At 35.6% G+C, this 10,054-nt stretch overlaps 1 protein-coding gene across 4 annotated transcripts in view; it reads left to right on the forward strand.

Annotated features, from left to right (window-relative positions):
- Positions 1-2,310: 2,310 nt before the first annotated feature.
- LOC106459749 (dixin-A-like) overlaps positions 2,311-10,054 on the forward strand; it is a 60,527-nt gene continuing 52,783 nt past the window's right edge. The window contains exons 1-2 of one of the 4 annotated variants that reach the window (XM_022386289.1): positions 2,311-2,775; positions 2,876-2,938. The gene's annotated coding sequence lies outside the window, so the exon portion shown is untranslated. Of the gene's footprint in view, positions 2,939-10,054 lie in introns of all 4 variants that reach the window. The other 3 variants (XM_022386288.1, XM_022386287.1, XM_013919406.2) reach the window with 3 other exon arrangements.

Below are 10,054 nucleotides of genomic sequence, written 5' to 3' on the forward strand. Positions count from 1 at the left end.
ACTACTTTGTATAGCTTGTATGGTTATTTCTTTATAATTTATATACACAAAAAACAAAGATCAATATAGGCCAGTTCAGGTTTAGATTTCAAACTTTTCAAGTTGAAGCCCCCTAGAACCTACCAGCGGGAGATGAGACCCCACACCCACATCCTCCCCCGTGCATAATTAAAATGTACGCCTAGCTACGTTCCTGAACATGAGAGTGCTTTGACAGCCAGAAAACGGATATTTACGTTTGGTATTCAGTTGTTTACAAATTGATTTTTTCTCTTTTTTTTTTTTTGTAATTCGTAATTACATAATTCGAACATGCACTTACAACGATCCACTTAGATTTTCACTTTTGTGTTCGTGAATCTCTCTCATGTAGAGTGAAACTCTACTGAAACATAGATCTCTGCGGTTTAACCTCCTTCTTCAAAGATGGAACGTTGTGGAGACTGGAAAAATTGCTTTAATTTATCCTTTCAAAACTAAGGAAAAAATACCTTTATTCGGCTGTTTCAAACTGATATCGTCTTGCTTCAAAGTGTTCAGAAAAACTGAGAAGAGAGCGTGTGAAGTCTACAAATGAGACAGAAATAGAAAAAAAATGTCTTTACAATTCGTAAAAGATTTCCAACTGACGTTTTGAACTTAGGGACTATTTTTCCAGTAACTTTTTTAATGTAGTCTTCATCCAAAATACAACAGCTCAATAGAGGAAACTGTCTGAAAATATAATATTTTGTGTACGTGGGTAAAATGTTATTTTAAGCAACACAACATATAATTTGACCCCAAACCTCGTGACTGATGGACATCATTGCAGTGTAAGTCGGAAATATGTGTAATTTGGTTTCACCAATTACCATTCGTTTTACGGGGAGTTGGTACTGACATTTGAAGGAAATCATATTATCTGTATTTTCCGCCCTCTAGTGGCACAGCGGTATGTCTTACAACGCTAGAATCCGGGTTTCGATACCCGTGGTGGGCAGAGCACAGATAGCCCATTGTTGCACATCCATTCTTGTGCGCTTTTTATCGGTATGTCTACGGACTTACAACGCTATAATCCGGGTTTCGATACCCGTGGTGGGCAGAGCACAGATAACCCATTGTGTAGCTTTGTGCCTAATTACAAACAAAACTCACAGACAAACAAATCCTGTATTTTCCATTATAACTTACTTCTTTGATAATCTTTAAACTTTCTAGAACGTTTTTGATAAGAATAAAAAAATAACAGTATATCGACCCACATTATAGTCATTTAGACGAATTAAGGTTTTTCAAGATTGTTATGCGTTTCTTCTCAGTAACATAAGATTTCTGCGATGTAGCTTTCCTCATCAAAGATGAGAATTTATAGATTGTTATATTTTATATTTACCTGATATTTTTGTGAAGAGGATACGAATAGTCCTAAACTTCTATCAATCCTCGTATAGGGCTAGGGTTCCATAAAAAAAAAGTGACCATTTCATAGAGCTTGTGCTTAGTTGCGTTATAAGAGTGACGGTCAAATCCCACTATTCGATTAGTTGGTGTTGTCTAGCTTCACTTCAAACTTATGGACTGCTCGTGCAGGTGATCCTCGAATAGCTCTGCGCGAAATTCAACAAACTAAGACTATTTGCCGCTGTCGCTAATTTTGAACTGTTGACCAGAGAGAAAGCAGCCAGTCAGCTGCACCCACTATATACACTTAGGGATTGACTTTCACTTTTATAACACACGCACAGCGTAAAGTGTAGTGGATAATTTTGTGGATCGCACAGAATCAAACCAGGCTCGCCAGATTCAAAATCCAGAATTCTATCACAGGCTCAACTCATGTCCCCCTTTAACTTCTTACCTTAGGCCTTTTCGTCAGATGAGAAAGCACTGCTGAAGTCCTAATAGTACTAGTTTAACTAAGCGTAACAGTTTCTTTATTTAACATTTTTATTGTAGATGAACTTAGTATAATTAAAATCACTGCACATTATGAAATTAGTAATAATTCTTGTTAGACTTATTATTTTTTGCGAAATGATTTTTAATTGTTTAGATATAGAGAAACACGTTAACAAAACTCTGTTGAGTCGAAAGAAGGCCCGAAACGTGGACACGTGCGATTAGAAATAAATTAATGTAATAACAATACTGAGACATGAGGTGAAATTTCAAATAAACTTAGTAATAGGTGGCGCAACCAAAATGTATGATGAGACAACGAAATGTACCTATTTCTTTCTATGAAAGTTTTACTGATTTCACTTTGTGTCATTTGAATAAAACCGATCTCGTAATAATGTTTCTCAGTATTCACGATGCTACTTATACTTGCATAGTTAACGGAAGACTACAAAATCCCAACTGACTTGGTAATTATGAAAGTTGAAAACCGACTTTTCATCATTTTCGGACGCAGCGTGTGATCGATGTTCATTCCAGCTGGAGCATGCGTGTGAGGGTAAGTACTTTACACGCGCTCTCAAACTAGTTTAGTCCTATCAGGCTTAGGGCCCGAGGGCAGACCTGTGAGCCAGTTCTACAGGTTCTTGAGACCTGCCATATAAGAAGCTCCGCCGTCAGTGTGTACGAACTACTGAGATCTGTTTGCAGCGCACCTGTGAGGGACCGTCTTTGGCGCTGCTTGGTTTGGATGCTTTAATTTAATTTTTGAAATATAAAGTCAATTTTCTTGATCTTAAATATTTCTATGAACACGATTAAGTATATTGGAAGGAAGTCTAGAGCAGCTAGGGACAGAAACGTCAAGAAAATAGTTTAGAGGGAAAAACGGTAAGAACATAACTTTGTATTTCAGATTAACAACAGCTTCTGTACGAATACTGGGCCTAACCACGTTACTTGATCCGACTTCTATATATCAATTTATTAGTGCCAACGCAAGAACGAAGAATATTGCCACACCCTCTTGCATGAAGACCGGTTTTATACTTTGGTAATTTAGATTTATTGCAACATTATTGTTATTACGTTTGGTTTGAGTGTAACAATAAACGTTTATAAGCCCAGTAGTATATTTGTATCTTTTAAAAATCTTTTAAGTTTGAATATTCATCCTTTTTTGATTTAACACTGGAATTTTTTATATAAATTTTGAAATACAAACGATATACTTTGAGTCAGTTATATCAAAATATCAAAAGGTTCAAGAAACCAACATTAGTATTGAGTATTATACAACTCATTAAGCTTTTAAATAATAATTTGAGGGATTTATTGATGCTATTAATTACAAAATCGGACGTTTCACTTATTGGCTTCCATTACATATTAATCCAAAGTATACTGAAGATTGGAGGTATATATTAAGAGCCAAACTATACATTAATCCAAAGTATACTGAGTGTGAGAGGTATATATATTAAGAGCCAAACTATACATTAATCCAAACTATAATGAGCGTTGGAGGTATATATATTAAGAGCCAAACTATACATTAATCCAAAGTATACTGAAGATTGGAGGTATATATTAAGAGACAAACTATACATTAATCCAAACTATAATGAGTGTAAGAACTGGAGATATATTTAAAGAGCCCAATTGCATATTAATCCCAAGTTTTGAGAGCGTATACAACTTTATTATAATTCGTTCACTCTGATATTCAGAGATAAAATTTAAAGAGCATGCGCTTGTTATTCATCATTAGAACTGTGTGTTTTCAAACTGAAACAAATGAAAAGAAAAACATTAATATACTCACAGGAAAGTTATGTTTTCCAGTACTAGTATTTAAATCTTTTCCACCTATATTCTGCCCAAGAAAAAAATAACGGAAGGGAAAAAAAAGGTTCTCTGGCTGTCCCTTATCACCATAGAAACTCGTTTAAAATAAAATAAAAACAACTTACAGTTGTCAAATTCTTAAATATGAAATATATTGTTGTGTTAAGTGTGATAACTTTGTTGTGAAATAACTTCATAATATTTATTTCACTTACAAATAACCTGAGATGTAGGAGGCAATTTAAAAGTGGGGGGGGGGGCTACGATTTATTTAAAGAAGTAAAAATGCATCAAAATTGGGAAATTTATTCTCAGGAAAAGTTGGAGAATGCGTAAAATTTAATCCAGAACCCAAGAGCCTCAAGTGCTCTAAGGTGAGTCCTGGACTCCAGCCGTAATGGGTGCGCCTGTGGCACACATTCCATCATTTCAGTGGGACAAATTGAAAATTGAGGGTGGGGCCAGCCCCCCGCTTCCTACGCCGCCGATAATAACTTGTTTGTGTGACCTGTGTTTCAGTTTTTTCCTCTAAAAATTATTCATTTCACACAAGGTATAACTACTAAATTTAAGTCTCATCTGATTGGTTATTTTATTCTTGTCATTTATTCTTTATTATAGGTCAGGATTTATTGTTCACCTGATTCTGATTGGTTATTTTATTCATATGGTGTCATAGGTCGGGATTTATTGTTCACCTGTATCTGATTAGTTATTTTATTCATGTGGTGTCATAGGTCAGGATTTATTGTTCACCTGTATCTGATTGGTTATTTTATTCATGTGGTGTCATAGGTCAGGATTGATTATTCCCCTGTCACACCTGACAACTCTTGCAAGTATTCATAAATATATAATACCTATACCCACATCTCGTGGTCTAAAATATATTTACGATATCTGAACATGTGGTGGCGTTCTTTGTGAACTTTGAGATTTTATCAAAGGGCACGTTTCTTGATATAGAGTAATGATCAGTGTTTGTGATACAGTTGGTTTTAACAATGTGTCGACACTGTCGTGACAGCTGTAATAATGAAAGTTGTGATGCAGTCTTGTTTACGTGTGAAAGCTGTTATGATGATTGATAGCATTTAGGTTAATGCATGCTGGGGGTGATTTGTTATTTCGTGGTTTTTAAGTACGCATTTCGAAATCGGATTGAAAAAAAAACAACAACACTAAAGCCGCGTTCATGCATTCGGTATTCAATACATGATTTTATATCGTCTAGAAATAATTTGTTTGTAGAATCTCGTGCAAAAACTATTCGAGGGATATCCGCGATAGTTATCCCGAACTTAGAAGTGGTACATTAGAGGAACGAAGAATGAGATTAACTGTAAAATTATAACACCCCTGGGTGAAAGGACGAGCATGTTTGGTAATGGGCTTCGAACCCGCGACCCACAGATTACGAAACGTGTGCCTTAACCACCAGGCCACGCCCTACAACTAACTTTTGTCCCTCAATTCCTAAATTGGATTTTAGTAAAAAAAAAGTATTTATATAACTAAAATAACTGAAAAACTTAAAATATTGTAGCCACAAAAATGAGTTTTTTTTTCTGTTTTATTTTTACTGTTTTGTTTTCAAGACTTCGCTTTTAGTGAAAACCTGTGTTGCTGTTGTTCAGTCGTAAATCGTACTTTAACTACTTTATATATGTTTCTGTACAGCTGGAACATATATACAAGTGTGACGTAAAGAAAACTTGTTTACATCAGCAATTTCTACTAACCGCGAGATGGTTAAAACAGCAAAGTCATTCTCTGGGTAAGTCTCTAGTATCAACATAACCAGATGGTTAAAACAGCAAAATTACTGTCTGGGTAAGTCTCTAGTATCAACATAACCAGATGGTTAAAACAGCAAAATTACTGTCTGGGTAAGTCTCTAGTATCAACATAACCAGATGGTTAAAACAGCAAAATTCACTGTCTGGGTAAGTCTCTAGTATCAACATAACCAGATGGTTAAAACAGTAAAATCACTGTCTGGGTAAGTCTCTAGTATCAACATAACCAGATGGTTAAAACAGTAAAATCACTGTCTGGGTAAGTCTCTAGTATCAACATAACCTTTCACGTGTAATATAATTTTCTTGAACCATCCGCATACCTGTCAACACTGAGAGGTGCCAAATCGAGAGACTTATTGTGAAGGCACCGCAACAGCGAGTAACGTCCCCTGAGGGGGAGGGGGAGCATGCTCCACCAGAAAATTTAGAAAAAAAGGTGTACTTTTATGCATTCTGGGGAACTTCAGACATTTATAAGATTGAAATGATGTTTTCTTTTATTTCATTTATAGTGGGCTTATATACTAAGAGAATCACAGTCATCTGCTAATACTGTTAAACACTTTTATTGTAAGAATTGAAAAATACACATATCCTGATTAGTGTTCTTTGTTGTAGTCGTATGTTGCACTTTTGGCAATTTTCAATACCTGCTTGCTGGGCTTGTATTTACTGGCTGAGGAATCCGAGTTAAACTTACAGTTTAAAAGGGCAACTACTGTGTCATGTCCTAAATCAGTCCTGTTCTCAGTTACGATCTTTCTCACCATTGAAAATGTTCTTTCACTCGATGTATTGGAATGTGATACAAAAAAGCAGACAGAACAACACAACAAAGTATAACAATGTCATACGGTAAATATTTACTTTATCCTCGTTGGCACTCTGTGAAGTTGAATGTGGTTCAAGAAGCAGTCAGCATAACACAACAAAGTATAACAATGTCATACGGTAAATATTTACTTTATCCTCGTTGGCACTCTGTGAAGTTGAATGTGGTTCAAGAAGCAGTCAGCATAACACAACAAAGTATAACAATGTCACACGGTAAATATTTACTTTATCCTCGTTGGCACTTTATGAAATTGAATGTGGTACAAGAAGCAGTCAGTATAACACAACAAAGTATAACAATGTCACACGGTAAATATTTACTTTATCCTCGTTGGCACTTTATGAAATTGAATGTGGTACAAGAAGCAGTCAGTATAACACAACAAAGTATAACAATGTCATACGGTAAATATTTACTTTATCCTCGTTGGCACTTTGTGAAGTTGAATGTGGTTCAAGAAGCAGTCAGTATAACACAACAAAGTATAACAATGTCATACGGTAAATATTTACTTTATCCTCGTTGGCACTTTGTGAAATTGAATTTTGCGACTCTATTCTATTTGTTAAGTTATTAAAAAGGTTGATATTGGGAGATCGTGGTCGGGAGATCGGGAAACAGAATTCCATATCGGGAAAGTTGACGAACCTACATCTGTATATAAGCTTTAATATCATAGTGAAAGGTTTAGATATTTTCATGAAAATTCTGCTATTTTTTTTGTGGTTTTCTTTAATTTAATTTCATTATCTTAAAGTTTTGTTACACAACGAGTTATCTTCGCCGTACCTCCTGCAAACGATCGAACCCAGAATTTTAGCATTTTAAGACCTAATATTCACTACTGAGCCCCAGGGGGGGGCGGTTTTAAAGCATATCATTTATTTTTGTACTGGTTGACGATCTACATGAACGATAAGAAACGAAACTTGTGTGAATATATTCCTTTCCTGATAAAGTCACGTGACCTTGACTACTGGAAAGTCTCGTCAGAAGCCACATTCGTCGCGTGATAACGTTAGAGGGTTTTGACAAATAAATCACAATTCAAAAACCAACAGCCCTCCAGTGGCACAGCGGTATGTCTTCGGACTTACACTGCTAGAAACCGGGTTTCGATACTCATGGTGGGCAGAGCACAGATAGCCAATTGTGTAGCTTTGTGCTTAACTACAAACAAATGTTTATTGTATAAATTAGAATACATACAATGTTGAACCAAGGCTTGCTCAATAGTAGGGCCTGAAGAACTAAGAAATGTTTAAAAATTGGGTAGAGACTCATCATCTTATGAATTTGGTTTTGATTTTGATTGCCGGTTTCAATAATACCAGCCATTCTGGCCCCTTGGTGTCTCAGCGATAAGACTAATAGCTTATAACGCCAAATATCGGATTTTGAAACCCGCGATGGACATTGGACACAACACGGATAGCCCTTTGCGCTTAACAACCTCAATAATAGCTGGACTTTCTGTGTGATTTTGGTGGTCATTAGCAAAATTTTAAATTTACATAAGTTCCTCAGTCAGCATGGATCTCCATGACTATCGGTCGGTCGTGGCTCAGTATTGAGCATGTTTGGTTGCGGATCAAAAGGTCCGGGTTGTGGGTGATTTATAAAAAGTGGTGGTCGATCTCGCCATTCGTTTAAGAGTGGCCGGTTCAGACAGTAGGTGTTTCCGATTGGTCCCCTTTCTTCTGGTCCTCAGATAAAAAAAAAATATAGACGGCTATAACTGAACCATAGGTGTCTCTGACGTAAACGTTTAGTCCCTTTTGTTTTCAGTTTGTCGTTCAGGTGAATAAACAAAGCTAGTAGAATCGCCGGTTCGAATCCCGTCCAATTTCAGTTTTCACTTCTTCATAGGTTTGTGAATACGTGTAGTTCATTCCAAATTTCAGTTCCTTTAAATCATAGTTTATAAGCAACGGCATAGTAACAATATATACCGTTTATATCTTGATAAGCCATTGGTGAACTTTCAGAATCCTAACTGCACGTGGAACTGAAACTGATCAACTTGTTGTAGATTTTTTAAAAAAATATTTCCAAAACATTTCCCAATATACAGTTGCGGTTGCTACAATGGGGAAAGGGGACGTTTGCCCACCCAAATCCTCCACCCCCAGTTTTCCCTCCCCAAATTTAACCCTACATTCGTAGAGCAATTGTAATGTGCATAACAAGAAAACACGTTTGCACGCGCACTACCGTTTTACGGGATGTTTCGTTGAGTAACCCTCCTGAATGTTCTAAATCACAGTTAGTACCACTTTTTATCTTCTGTGAAAGTAAAATGTCTTTTATTTTGAAACGTTTATGTGAGTCTAATAAATAAATAAATCCGATATTGTAAAAAAAAATAAGAGTATAAAGCACTCTGAATAGTGTTCAAAAAGTATGCGTAGGACACAGATGTATAATAAATTACCAATGAAGCGAGTAACCTACATCGTGAAGATACCCGGATGTTATTACAGTTTATTACTCCACCTACACGCTGAGTTCCCTAACTGTAATTAGTTATAAGATTCGATTCGCAGTGTCCACACATCATCACGTATTTCACCCACTTCATATCAGAAACTTTGTTTGTTTGGTATTAAGCACAATGGGATATCCGTGGTGTGCTCACGGTGATTATCGAAACTCAATTTTTAGCATTATCTGAGCCACCAGGGAGACACTTAAGTAATCATGATTGGAAATTACTATATATGTATATATATATATATTCAACTCGGATAGAAATATCACGATGGTTTAAAGTCACTATATTCACACATAAACGTATTTGTACTAAAACGTTGTGTTAATAAAATTGAAGTTGTCTGTTTTAGGGAACATAGATAAGAATGTTTAGAAATGCCACTAAAGACTTTGTCACCGAGAAATGTTATAGAACACGTTTTTCATCAAACGTGAATAAAAAATGCGCGCGAGTTTTAGTTTTCTGTAGCTTGTCATGGAAATGACACTAAAAGACTGTGTAACTAAAGTTTTAAAGGCCTTTGTTGTCTCACTACTGTAGTTTTATGGGTGTTTGGTGTAGAATTACCTAAAGACTGTGTAACTAAAGTTTTAAAGGCCTTTGTTGTCTCACTACTGTAGTTTTCTGGGTGTTTGGTGTACAATTACCTAAAGACTGTGTAACTAAAGTTTTAAAGGCCTTTGTTGTCTCTCTACTGTAGTTTTATGGGTGTTTGGTGTACAATGACACTAAAGACTGTGTAACTAAAGTTTTAAAGGCCTTTGTTGTCTCACTACTGTAGTTTTATGGGTGTTTGGTGTACAATTACCTAAAGACTGTGTAACTAAAGTTTTAAAGGCCTTTGTTGTCTCACTACTGTAATTTTATGGGTGTTTGGTGTAGAATTACCACTAAAAACTGTATAATTATGGACACATAAAACTAAAGGTGGGACTTGGAATGGTTGACTTTTTTTTTTTTCACCCAACGTGTTATTTTCGCCCATAATAAAGTAAAATTTTATAATTTAGACACTTCTGTTGATAAAGATGATTTATGTAAACATTCATTTATAAAAACGGAGTTAAACATCTTTTCAAAAAACTCATCACGAAGACAATTTTGGAATATATAAATAAACATTCCAAACACTAGTGAAAATATTCTTATCCCTCTAACCCAAACGTTTTGTCAACTTGTTTGTTTGTTTTC

The sequence above is a fragment of the Limulus polyphemus genome, unplaced genomic scaffold (assembly GCF_000517525.1).
Source record: "Limulus polyphemus unplaced genomic scaffold, Limulus_polyphemus-2.1.2 Scaffold656, whole genome shotgun sequence".
In the NCBI taxonomy this organism is placed as follows: Eukaryota; Metazoa; Arthropoda; class Merostomata; order Xiphosura; family Limulidae; genus Limulus; species Limulus polyphemus.